The sequence below is a fragment of the Gracilinanus agilis genome, chromosome 1 (genome assembly GCF_016433145.1).
Source record: "Gracilinanus agilis isolate LMUSP501 chromosome 1, AgileGrace, whole genome shotgun sequence".
Taxonomy (NCBI): domain Eukaryota; kingdom Metazoa; phylum Chordata; class Mammalia; order Didelphimorphia; family Didelphidae; genus Gracilinanus; species Gracilinanus agilis.
In genome coordinates, this window is record NC_058130.1 from 681,336,513 (window position 1) to 681,347,888 (window position 11,376).

Consider the following 11,376-nt stretch of genomic DNA (forward strand, 5'->3'; position numbering starts at 1 on the left):
TAATGTAGTGAGGTGTGCCTATCGGTGTCTGTAAGATAGATGGTAAAGCCAAAAATGGAAATTACTCCTTCCAATGGCTGCAGCCTTTGGAATATGGTGTTCCTTAGCCAAGTCTAGCCCCATCTTATCTCTTCTGATAAGGCAGTTCCTACCCTCTAGTTGTTAGCCTCCATTATACTCCTATGGAAAGATGTCTATACATGTACCTATGATGTGGGAGAAAGAATAAATGAGAAATAGACATGATATTGTGGTATACCTAAAGAATTCTAGAGAATCAACTAAAAAACTAACTGAAATAACAAGGTTGCAGAATATAAAATAAACCCACATAAATCATTGGCATTCTCTATATTACCAATAAAGCCCAACCACTAGAGGTAGAAAAAATCCCATTTAAAAGAATTGTAGGCAATATAAAACACCTGGGAATCTACCTCCCAAGACCCAGAAACTACATGGTCACAACTATAAAACTTTTTTTATACAAATAAAATCAGATCTAAACAATTGGGAAACTTTAATGCCTCATGAGTAGGTCAAGTCATTGTAATAAAAATGACAATTCTACCTAAATTAATTTATTAATTTAGTGCCATACAAACCAAACTACTCAAAAAATTATTTCATAGAGCTAGAAAAATAAAAACAAAATTCATCTAGAAGAACAAGAGACATAGATATCAGGGAATTAATGAAAAAATATGAAAGAAGTTGACTTAGATGTACTGTATCTCAAACTATATTATAAAGTGGTAACCATCAAAATAATCTGGTCTTGGTTAAGAAATAGAGTGGTGGACCAATAGAATAGATTAGCCACTCAACACACTATGGTAAATGATCATACTAATCTAGTGTTTGATATAGCTAAAGATACAAGCGTTTGGGAGAAGAACTCATTATCTTACAGAAACTACTGAGCAATAATATGACAGAGATAAGGAACAGACAAATACTTCATGACATATGTTATGTTGATCTTAACAGAGATGTTTGGGAAGCTGAAGAGATGGCCTGAAACTAGAAACCTGCAGAACTCACTCCTCCCACACACACAGGTTAGAGCAAGTAGGGAGGGGTAGGTACTCCTTACTCTCACCCCTCCCACCAAGCAGTTAGAAATCAGTTGGAAATGGAGGCAGGACTGATGTCTTCTGGCAAGGCTCAGCAAGGCAAATATCTAATGATGTTCACTTTCTCAACTTATATTCCCCACAGGTTTGACTGAGGGACAATAGGAGAAGCTTGGTGTCTTGTTGTTATCAGGGACAGCTGAATCTAACTTGTATGGGCCGGACAGCTGGAGGAAACTTAACTGAAGTTGGATGTAAGTATCCCTAGAATAATAAACAGGCACTGCTTCCAAAAGATGAAGTTTTTACTGATAAAAGAGGAAGGGAAGGCAGGGAAGGGATTTCAAGGATTTGGATAAGATCTGGGAAGCTTGAACTGTTAAGTAGAAACTGCCCCTTCCCCCCCTCCCCCACAGGAGAGAGTGGCTTGCCCTCAAACCTGTAATTATTGCTTCTAATATCTAAAATAACTAAATAACAATTGTGCTGTTGCTAGAAAGGTCTAGTTCAGCGAAACAAGCAAACCGCTGAGCAGAACCAAGATGATTCTTGTCCCAGATGGCCTCCAAAGCAATCCCCAAACCGGGAACAGCAAGCAGCGTGAGCTGCTCACTTCAACCCCCAGGAATTAACTTTTTAACTGCTTTCAAACTGTTCCCTCACCCAGAGTTCTCCAGGGGGGGTCCCCTGGTATTATGGGTGAGGCTTGACCCTGTATCTTGTAGGAATTCTACCCTGCCATTTTCCATGTTACACATATACCAAGGTAAAGTCAAAATGCATATATTATTTATAAATAAAGGATGATATCATAAATAAATTAGGGAAACACAAAATAGTTTGCTTGCCAGACTGATGAATAAGGGGAGAATTTAGGTCAAAACAAGACAGGGGGCAGCTGGGTAGCTCAGTGGAGTGAGAGTCAGGCCTAGAGACAGGAGGTCCTAGGTTCAAACCCGGCCTCAGCCACTTCCCAGCTGTGTGACCCTGGGCAAGTCACTTGACCCCCATTGCCCACCCTTACCAGTCTTCCACCTATGAGACAATACACTGAAGTACAAGGGTTTAAAAAAAAACAAGGCATACAGAACATTAGTAAATGTAAAATAGATAACTAACTACATTAAATTTAAAAGGTTTTGCACAAACAAAATTAATGCAGCCAAGATTAAAAGGTAAACAACAAATGGGAAAAAATTCTTCATAGCAAGAGTCTCTGACAAAGGTTTTCTTTCTCAAATATATAGATAACTGGATCAAATTTATTACAAAACAAAGTATTCTTCAATTGACAAATGGTCAAAGGATAAGAACAGGCAATTCTCAGATGAAGAAATTAAAATAATCTTTAATCATATGAAAAATGCTCCAAAAATCACTATTAGATAAATGAAAATCAAAATAAATCTCAGGTACCACCTTACACCCACAAGACTAGCTATTATGACAAAAAAATAAAATAATAAACATTAGAGGATATAAAATTTAAATTAATATTAATAACCATAGCTCCAAGTTCTTATTTTCCATAGAGTTTTATCATCACTAAAGATAGAGAAAGCAGAGTAAAGCCTAATCTAACCTAATTCACCACCACCTGACTCTCAGTCTGGCTCCCCAGCCACATTCTGGGAAACAGAGAGAGAGGGCAGTGCCACACCAAAACTTTTATCATCCATCCCTCCCATGTAGATTCACATAGCATTCAAGCAGTTTAAACAGGCAAATGGGACACTGGGCGAGATAAGCTGGGTCCGATGAGCCTTAGGGAGTGAATTCTACCTACACAAGGGAATGTGGAAAAATGGGACCTTAATACACTGCTGTTGGAACTATGAACTGATATAACTATTCTAGAGAACAATCTGGAACCATGGTTATAAGACTGCATATCTTTTGATCTGGCAATATCACTACTAAGTCTGTATCCCAAAGAGATTAAAGATAGGGAAAATAGCCTACTTATACTAAAATATTGGTAACAGCTCTTTTTGTGGTGACAAAGAACTGGAAACTAAAGGGATGTTCATCAATTGAGGTATGACTGAATGAGTTGTGGTATATGCTTGTAAAGAAATATTGTGCCATAAGAAATGACAAACAAGATTTTCTCTCTCTCTCTCTCTCTCTCTCTCTCTCTCTCTCTCTCTCTCTCTCTCACACACANTCTCTCTCTCTCTCTCTCTCTCTCTCTCTCTCTCTCTCTCTCTCTCTCTCTCTCTTTCTCTCTCTCTCTCACACACACACACACACACACACGCACACACACATACATGCAACATGGAAAGAATTACATGAAGTGATGTGAAGGGAACAGAACCAAGATGTTGCTTTATATGATAATATATGATGATCAACTGTGAATGCCTTAACTATTATCAACAAGATAAGGATTCAGGACAACTCCAAGAAACTAATGACAAAAAAAGATATCCATCATCATAGAAGGAACAGAGTTTGAATACAGATTGAAACTTTCCATTCTTTATTCCCTCTATGAATTTGTTTTTAATGTAAGCAATATGTTTTGTTTCACAACATAATGAAGAAATATTCGTTATGTGATAATATACATATATTCTCTATAATATTACTTTCCTTCTTAGGTAGGTATGGGGTGAAATAGAGGGAAGGAACATAGATTGAAAAATGTCAGAAAACAAATATTACAAATTATATCAGAAAGGAAGCCAAGATGGAGGAATAGAAGCAGGAAATGCTAGGAACCACCATGAGAATCCTTTCTAACCAATCATAAAATAATGCCATAAAATGAATACCAGAGTGAGAGAACCAACAAGGAGATGGAGTAAATGAAGATGGAATGACTTTCGTGCAGAGAATAACATCAAAGGTAGGCAGAGAACATCTGGGCCATTTGAGTGAGAGGGAAACATAGCCAGAAGGAGGCTACAACAAGTAGTAAGGAGCAAGCCAATAGCAAGCCCCAGCCCCAACCCTACATCTACTGTTCCAGGTTCTGAACCTGACCTGCAAAAAAATACCCAGACCCTAAGACCTTGCCAAACCAGTGCAACCCAATGAACACCCCAAAGTTCTAAGAAAAACTGAAGTAAGGTCCATAATTCTAGCACCAGGAAGTCTACACTGTGCCCCTGATCTGTGTAAAACAGGATATGGCCTGGGTCTCATTGCAAACTTGTAGTGAGGATCTGAATTCAAGTTTGAGGCAGTCTGTGTGACACTCTGGATCAGTTTAACTCAGAATTAGGCACCCAAATCCCCAGAGAAGACAGTCCCTAGAGTGCTGGCCTGTAGGAGCCCAGATTTAGATAACCTTTATCAAAGCTTAAAGCAGAGCCACAGGGCAGAGCATTCCATAGTGTGCCTGACCTGATCAAGCCCAGAGTAAGACCAAAAACCTCCACCCAAGGCTAGACTTTGAGCCATCAGCAGCCTCAGGGGGTGATTGAATAAGCAGGGTGAGGTGACTCTCATAGCTTCCAAACCACATATAATCACACCACCTTTGAAGAACTGAAACTTACAAAAACCCAGAAATCAGGCTAAAGATAGCACAATGAAGAACTACAGTTTTAGAGAGTGCCTTATCCTCTCTGAGAACAGAGTCTACCTTTAAAATAGAAATGAAAGTTTATAAAAAAAGGCTGGGATAATAAGCAAACATTAAAAAAATCATAGAAAAATTTTATGGAGACAAAGAGCAAGGCACAGATACAGAAGGGAATAGTGAAAGCAAAGTAAATACATGAAAAGCTTCAAAATAAAATGTGGACTGGACTCAGATCCTGGAAGAGTTCAAAAAACATTTCAAAAATCAGTTGAGAGGTAGAAGAAAAATGGGGAAGAGAAATGAAGACAGTGCAAGAAGAAATGGGAAAAATGAAAAAGGAGGCTCAAAAGCATCATTCTTAAAAATTAGAATTGGGCAAATAGAAGCTAATGACTTCAGGAGATATTAAAAAAAACCTATGAAACAAAATCAAAGGAACAAAAAGGCAAACGTAAAATATCTCATTGAAAAAACAACTGATCTGGAAAATAGATCCAGTAGAGATAAGTTAAGAATTATTGGACTACCTGAAAGCCATGATTTAAAAAAAATCCTGGCCATAATAATACAAGAAATTATCAAAGAAAATTGCCCTTATATTCTTGAACAAGAGAGTAAAATGGAAATTGTAAGAATCCACAGATCACCTCAAAAAAGAAACACCAAAATTATAACTCCTAGATATATAATAGTGAAATTCAAGAGCTCTCAAACCAACAAGAAAATACTGTAAGAGGCAGAAAGAAACAAGTTGAATACCATGTAGCTATAATCAGGATTACACAGAATTTAGCAGCCTCCATGTAAAAGGATTATAAGGCATGGAATATGATATCCTGAAAGGCAAAAAAGTCTAGGTTTACAAACTTAGGATATTCTTTCAGAAAAAAATATTGGTCATTCAATAAAATAGAACATTTCCAAGGATACCTGATGAAAAGACCAGACCTAAACAGAAAATCTGAAGTTTGAACACAAGATCTAAGAGAAACCTAAAAAGGCAAATAATAAAGAGAAAATTTAAGGGACTCAATAAGGTCAAACTATGTATTCCTACATGGAAAGAGGATATTTATAATTCTTAAAATATTTTATTAGTAGTAAAGCAGTTAGAAGAAGAATACCTAGACAGATAGTATGGGCATAAGCTGATTAGGATAATATGATATGCAAAAAAAAAAATCAAGGGTTGAAAAAGAGCACTACATTAAGAGAAAAGAGAAAGGAGAGATGGAATGGGATAAATTATCTCATCTGAAGAGGCATGAAGAACTGTAAGGATTTCCATGTAAACTGGAAAGACCTCTAAGAATTGATGCAGAGTGAAATGAGCAGAATCAGGAGAACACTGTACACTGAAAGTGAAACATTGTGGCACAATCAAATGTAATGGACTTCTTTACTAGTAGCAATCCAGGACAATCCCAAGGAACCTAGGAGAAAGAAAGCCAACCATATCCTGTGATAACAAGATTAAATCTATCTTGCCCATTCTAAAATATAATCACCAAAAGTGTAAACAACTCCACTTAATTCACAAATTTGGAGGTCTGTGACCCATGTGTGCTAGAGTGAGTGATGACTCAGAATTTACTGACTGCCTCCTGGGCAGTCCTAAGAAAAGCATCTGTTGTGATTGGACCCACAAACTAAGAGAAAGGCACAGGAAGTGATACAAAAGAAGCCCCTTTTAAAAGAGAGTGACAACTTCCTGTAGCCTGTAGCACTCTTCTGGTTCATGATTTGGACCTGGAGGAGAACTGAAACTGGCACCCTGAGACCTTGATGAGATTGTTCTTAAATCTTTCCCTTAGAACTACACATGGTGAGTGTAAAGACTAAATCTTCCTGAACTTCTCTAAAGGAACTTCCCTTTCAAAAGAGTTCTGTGACTGAAATTTCTGCATCATTGCCCTCCGGGTCAGGCCCTCCAGCCCTGGGCTCAAGGCTGAGCCACCTCCAACTGAAGACTAATTAAATTAGATCTACCTGGATTAACCTAGGGGGCTGGAGCAAATTACTTAGTGTGTTAGATTACTTATCCTATCCTAATCTCCTTCTCACTTGTAAATAAACTTCCATAAAAGTCATTTTGATTTGAGGTTATTCTTTAATTGGGGATTAATAATTATTCAATTTCCTGGTGACCAAATCTTTTAACATTCACCCAACCAGAACCCCTTTTTACCCCTTACAATCGAGAGAAAAAAACTTTGGGAGTACAAACACAAAAACAAAACAAAACATGTGATTGATAACATGGTTTGATGGATATGTGATTAGGGATTTTGGCTTTAAATGAGATCTCTATTGTAAATATTAGTAATATGAAAGTAAGTTTTGAACAATGATACATGTATAATCCATTGGAATTGCTTGTCAGTTCCAGGAGGGGGAGGGGAAAAAAGAGGGAAAGAACATAAATCATGTAACCATGGGAAAATATTCTTAATTAATTAAAAAAATAAGGGGGGGGGCAGCTGGGTAGCTCAGTGGAGTGAGAGTCAGGCCTGGAGACGGGAGGCCCTAGGATCAAACCCGGCCTCAACCACTTCCCAGCTGTGTGACCCTGGGCAAGTCACTTGACCCCCATTGCCCACCCTTACCAATCTTCCACCTATGAGACAATACACCGAAGTACAAGGGTTTAAAAAAAAAAAAAGAAAAAATAAGGAGGCATTTAAAACTATAATGGAGGGGATGATGAGAGTGGTGATAGAGAATGAATAACTTTACTCTCATTGTAATTGGCTTGGAGAGGGAATAACAAGTAAGGTCTAATTTCTCAAATTGATAGAAAACTAAGTCAAATTTATAAGAATACAAGTCATTCCCTAATTGAAAAATGGTCAAAGGATATTAAAAAAAAACAATTTTCAGATGGGGAAATGAGAACCATCAATAATCATATGAAAAAAAATTCTAAATCACTCTTGATTAGAGAAATGAATATTAAAACAACTCTGAGGTACCGCCTCATACTTATCAGATTGGCCAATATGGCAGTAAGGAAAGTGGTGAATGTTAGAGAGGATTTGGCAAAATTGGGACACTAATGTATTGTTGGTGGAGTTGTGAACAGATCCATCCATTCTGGAGGGCAATTTGAAACTATGCCCAAAGGATTATAAAATTGTGCATATCCTTTGTTATGGTAATGCCACCACTACTGGGTCTATATCCCAAAGAGATAATAAAAAAGGGGAAAGAGCCTACTGGTACAAAAGTATTAATAGCAACTCTTTTTGTAGTGGCAAAGAACTGGAAATTGACATGTTGGTGATGGAATACTACTGTGCTCTAAGAAATGAGAAGCAAGGTGATATCAGAAAAAGCTGGAAAGATCTGTGGGAACTGATGCAGAGTGAAATAAGCAGAACAGAAAAAAAAAACATTGTACACAATATCCGCGATATTAGGCAATGATTATCTGTGAGAACTTGTTTACTTTCAGCAATGCAATGGTCTGAAATCTTGAAAGACGTATGTCAGGGAAAGTTATCCACCTGCAGCGAAAGAACTGTCGAAGTCATCTTTCACATCAATATGTTTATAGTTTTATTTTGAGATTTGGTTATATATGAGTTTGCTCTTATAATAATGACCAATATGGAAATGTTTTACATGACAATAAAATAATACTTAAAAATAAAATATTAAAAATGTATCAACAGGGGCAGCTGGGTAAGTCAGTGGAGTGAGAGTCAGGCCTAGAGACAGGAGGTCCTAGGTTCAAACCCGGCCTCAGCTACTTCCCAGCTGTGTGACCCTGGGCAAGTCACTTGACCCCCATTGCCCACCCTTACCACTCTTCCACCTATGAGACAATACACCAAAGTACAAGGGTTTAAAAAAATGTATCAACATAAAATCAAGAAAAAAAAGAATAAATGAGAGAAGCCACATGAACCTATACCCCTGTCTTGTCTCCAACATAAAAGTGGTGCTCTGCTTTATTTGAGAGGAAAATCTTCCACTTTTGGGGGCCAATGCTTAAACATGGTTCTTTATGTACCAAAATTTTCTCTACACTAATACTTAAAAACTAGTATCTTGTGCTTTCTGGGAGCACTCTGTTCTGCTTTTTCCCAAAACTTTTTCTCTTTAAGAATTCCTGAAAGTCTGGATCTCTCCAGGCAGAAAGGAGAATATTGTCTAGGATTGTGCTTCCCAGAAACCAACATATTTAGGCTCTGAAAATTTCTTCTTGCCCAAAGAGGTCCATCTCAAAAGCTAATAACATTAAAGAAAATGACAAAGATGCCCTATAATTAACCTATGTATGTTTCTAATCTAGGTTGAATATGACTTTTTTGACAGAGGCATCCAGCCTACTATGTGCTAGTTAACATGGTAGTTGATGGGGATACAAATATAAAAGTGAAACAAAATGTAACAGGCTGTGTGTGTGTGGTCTGCCTCTATTTTTCTATCCTGAACTCTTCTTCTGGAAAATGATGTGGCAATAGGAAGGGAAAATCCAAAGCAAGAAGGAAGAGTAAAAGGGGGAAAAAAGAAGAGAGGGAAAGGATTAGAATATGAAAAAGGAATAGCCATCCACAGAAGAGGAGTGTGAGGCAGTTGGGGGCTGGGGTGTGTGAAAGAAATTTCCCAGTTTACTTCAAATCTCTTTCCTCTGTTCTTTCTCTCTCTTCTCTCTCTCTCTCTCTCTCTCTCTCTCTCTCTCTCTCTCTCTCTCTCTCTCTCTCTCTCGCTCTCTCACTCTCTCTTTCCCCCACTAGATTTTATTGAAGAAATAGTTTGGGTTTGTAACAAATGTTTCAGGAGGTAGGGGACAAGTTGGTTGTTGCTCATTTTATCATAGGATTCTTAAAATCTGAAAGGTCTACCAAATCCCAGAGAAATATAACTCTTAAGGATGATTTTTCAAGTCAGTAGGAGAGATTTTCTTGAGATGATAAGAGGGCTTCCTTTTGTCTTTCAGATTATGCCACTGCTACTCAACCATCTCATAAAGGTGACACTGCAAATAGCTCTTCTTTCTCATCTGGCAAAAATAGAAAAGGAGAAAAGAGTACTCACAGTTTAAGTGTAGACCTCAGACTCTCCACTCCTCACTTCCTCCTCCTAGAAAGTAATATTCTGGCATTTCAATGTTTCAAGAATTTGTCTACCCTGCCAGACATCCAGAAAACTCCTGTTCTTGTAAACTTTTATGTGATGAAGGAGAACGCAGGAAAGAGGGAAGGAAAGATAGGGAAGAAGAAGGAAAGAAAGAGAGAAGAAAAGGAGCAATAAAAGTAGTGAAAAGAAACAGGAGAGAGGGAATAAAAAGGAGGGAATGGAGAAATTAGAAGCAAGATGGCAAGAGGAGAAGGAAGAGTCAGGAATTAGAAGGATGACGGAATGAGGGATTTAAAGAAATATAAAAAGTGAGGAAGGAAGAAAGGAGGGAAGAGAAAGGAAGAAAAAATGGAAGAAAAAGCTTAGAAGAACCAAATAATTTAGGCAAAAGAAAGAAGAGAGGAAGAAAGAGAGGTTAGGAGGGTAAGAGTGGAAAGAGGATTTAGGGAAGGGAATATTATAAGACTTATTATCTGATACCTTTTTCAGGGAGAAAAGCTTGCTGGCAGGGAAAAACTAATACCTTTTTGTTTCCTTTAAAGCCATGGTTTCCAATCATTCCTATTCAGCATTTTTGTCTTACTTGTTGGAATGATTTATTTTACTATCAAGCACACAGTCATCATCAGCCAGGGGCAACATTGACAATAAATAATGCACAAATGTAGTAACTAAAGAGACTGTTAGTAGTAAACTGGAAAGCAGCCAGAGAAACAGAAATGGACGTCAGCTTAGTTAAGTTCCTGGCCTTACTCAGAACGCAGGGAGTTATCAGCCACAAGTATTTCATTGTAGCTTCAAGAATGCTTTGAACCAGCACAGGGGGAAATCTGTATTTATTCACATTTCCATTTGCTTTTCTTTAAAGCCTTTTATTTTTGCCCTAAGAATCCAAGGCTATTGCTCTCTGCTAATCTAACAGCAAATCATCTATAAGTTCCAGGAAATGTTTGGGGAAAAGGGGAAGGAAGGAAACTCTACTTATTGGGGAAGGAGTTCCCCATCATTGATAGATATTGAAGATGTTGGATGATCACTTGTCAGAGGAACAATAGATTATATTTATGCTTGCATGACTTGTATAGCTAATATTTAATGTTTCTTTCAACAAATATTTGTTAAATATCTATTAAGCATAAAGGTTGTAAATAAAAAGATAACTATGATATCTACTCTGCTTACAATTTAATAGGGGAGAGAAATATGTATATGAATAACTATGGGAGAGGAGATAAGGGCAAAGGGAGGTAAGTCTAAACAAAGAGCTTTGGGAAATCTGAGAAGATGAGAATTTTTGAGCTGGAAACCTTAGGGAAGACTTCATAGAGTCTGGGGTGATTTGGGGAAAGGATGCCATCTGAGTTTGACCTTTAAGAAAAGGATGAGCTAGATGTGATAAATTGGAGATAATCAACAGAATGAAAGCACTAGAAGTGTTAGTAAAAGGCTTTAATAGAAAGTAGAATTTTAGGTGAGCTGCACATACCATGTGCTTCTGAGGCAACTTGCCATCACTGTTTTTGAATAAAGTATAAGGGAGAAGAATCACCTTCCCCTACCTTGGCCGCAATATACAAGGGAAATGACAAAATTGTAATACCTTTAGAATCCCAGAATAGGTCCAACTGGGTTATGAAATCCCCAAGAAAGGCAACTGCTACTTAATCAACTAATCAGAAG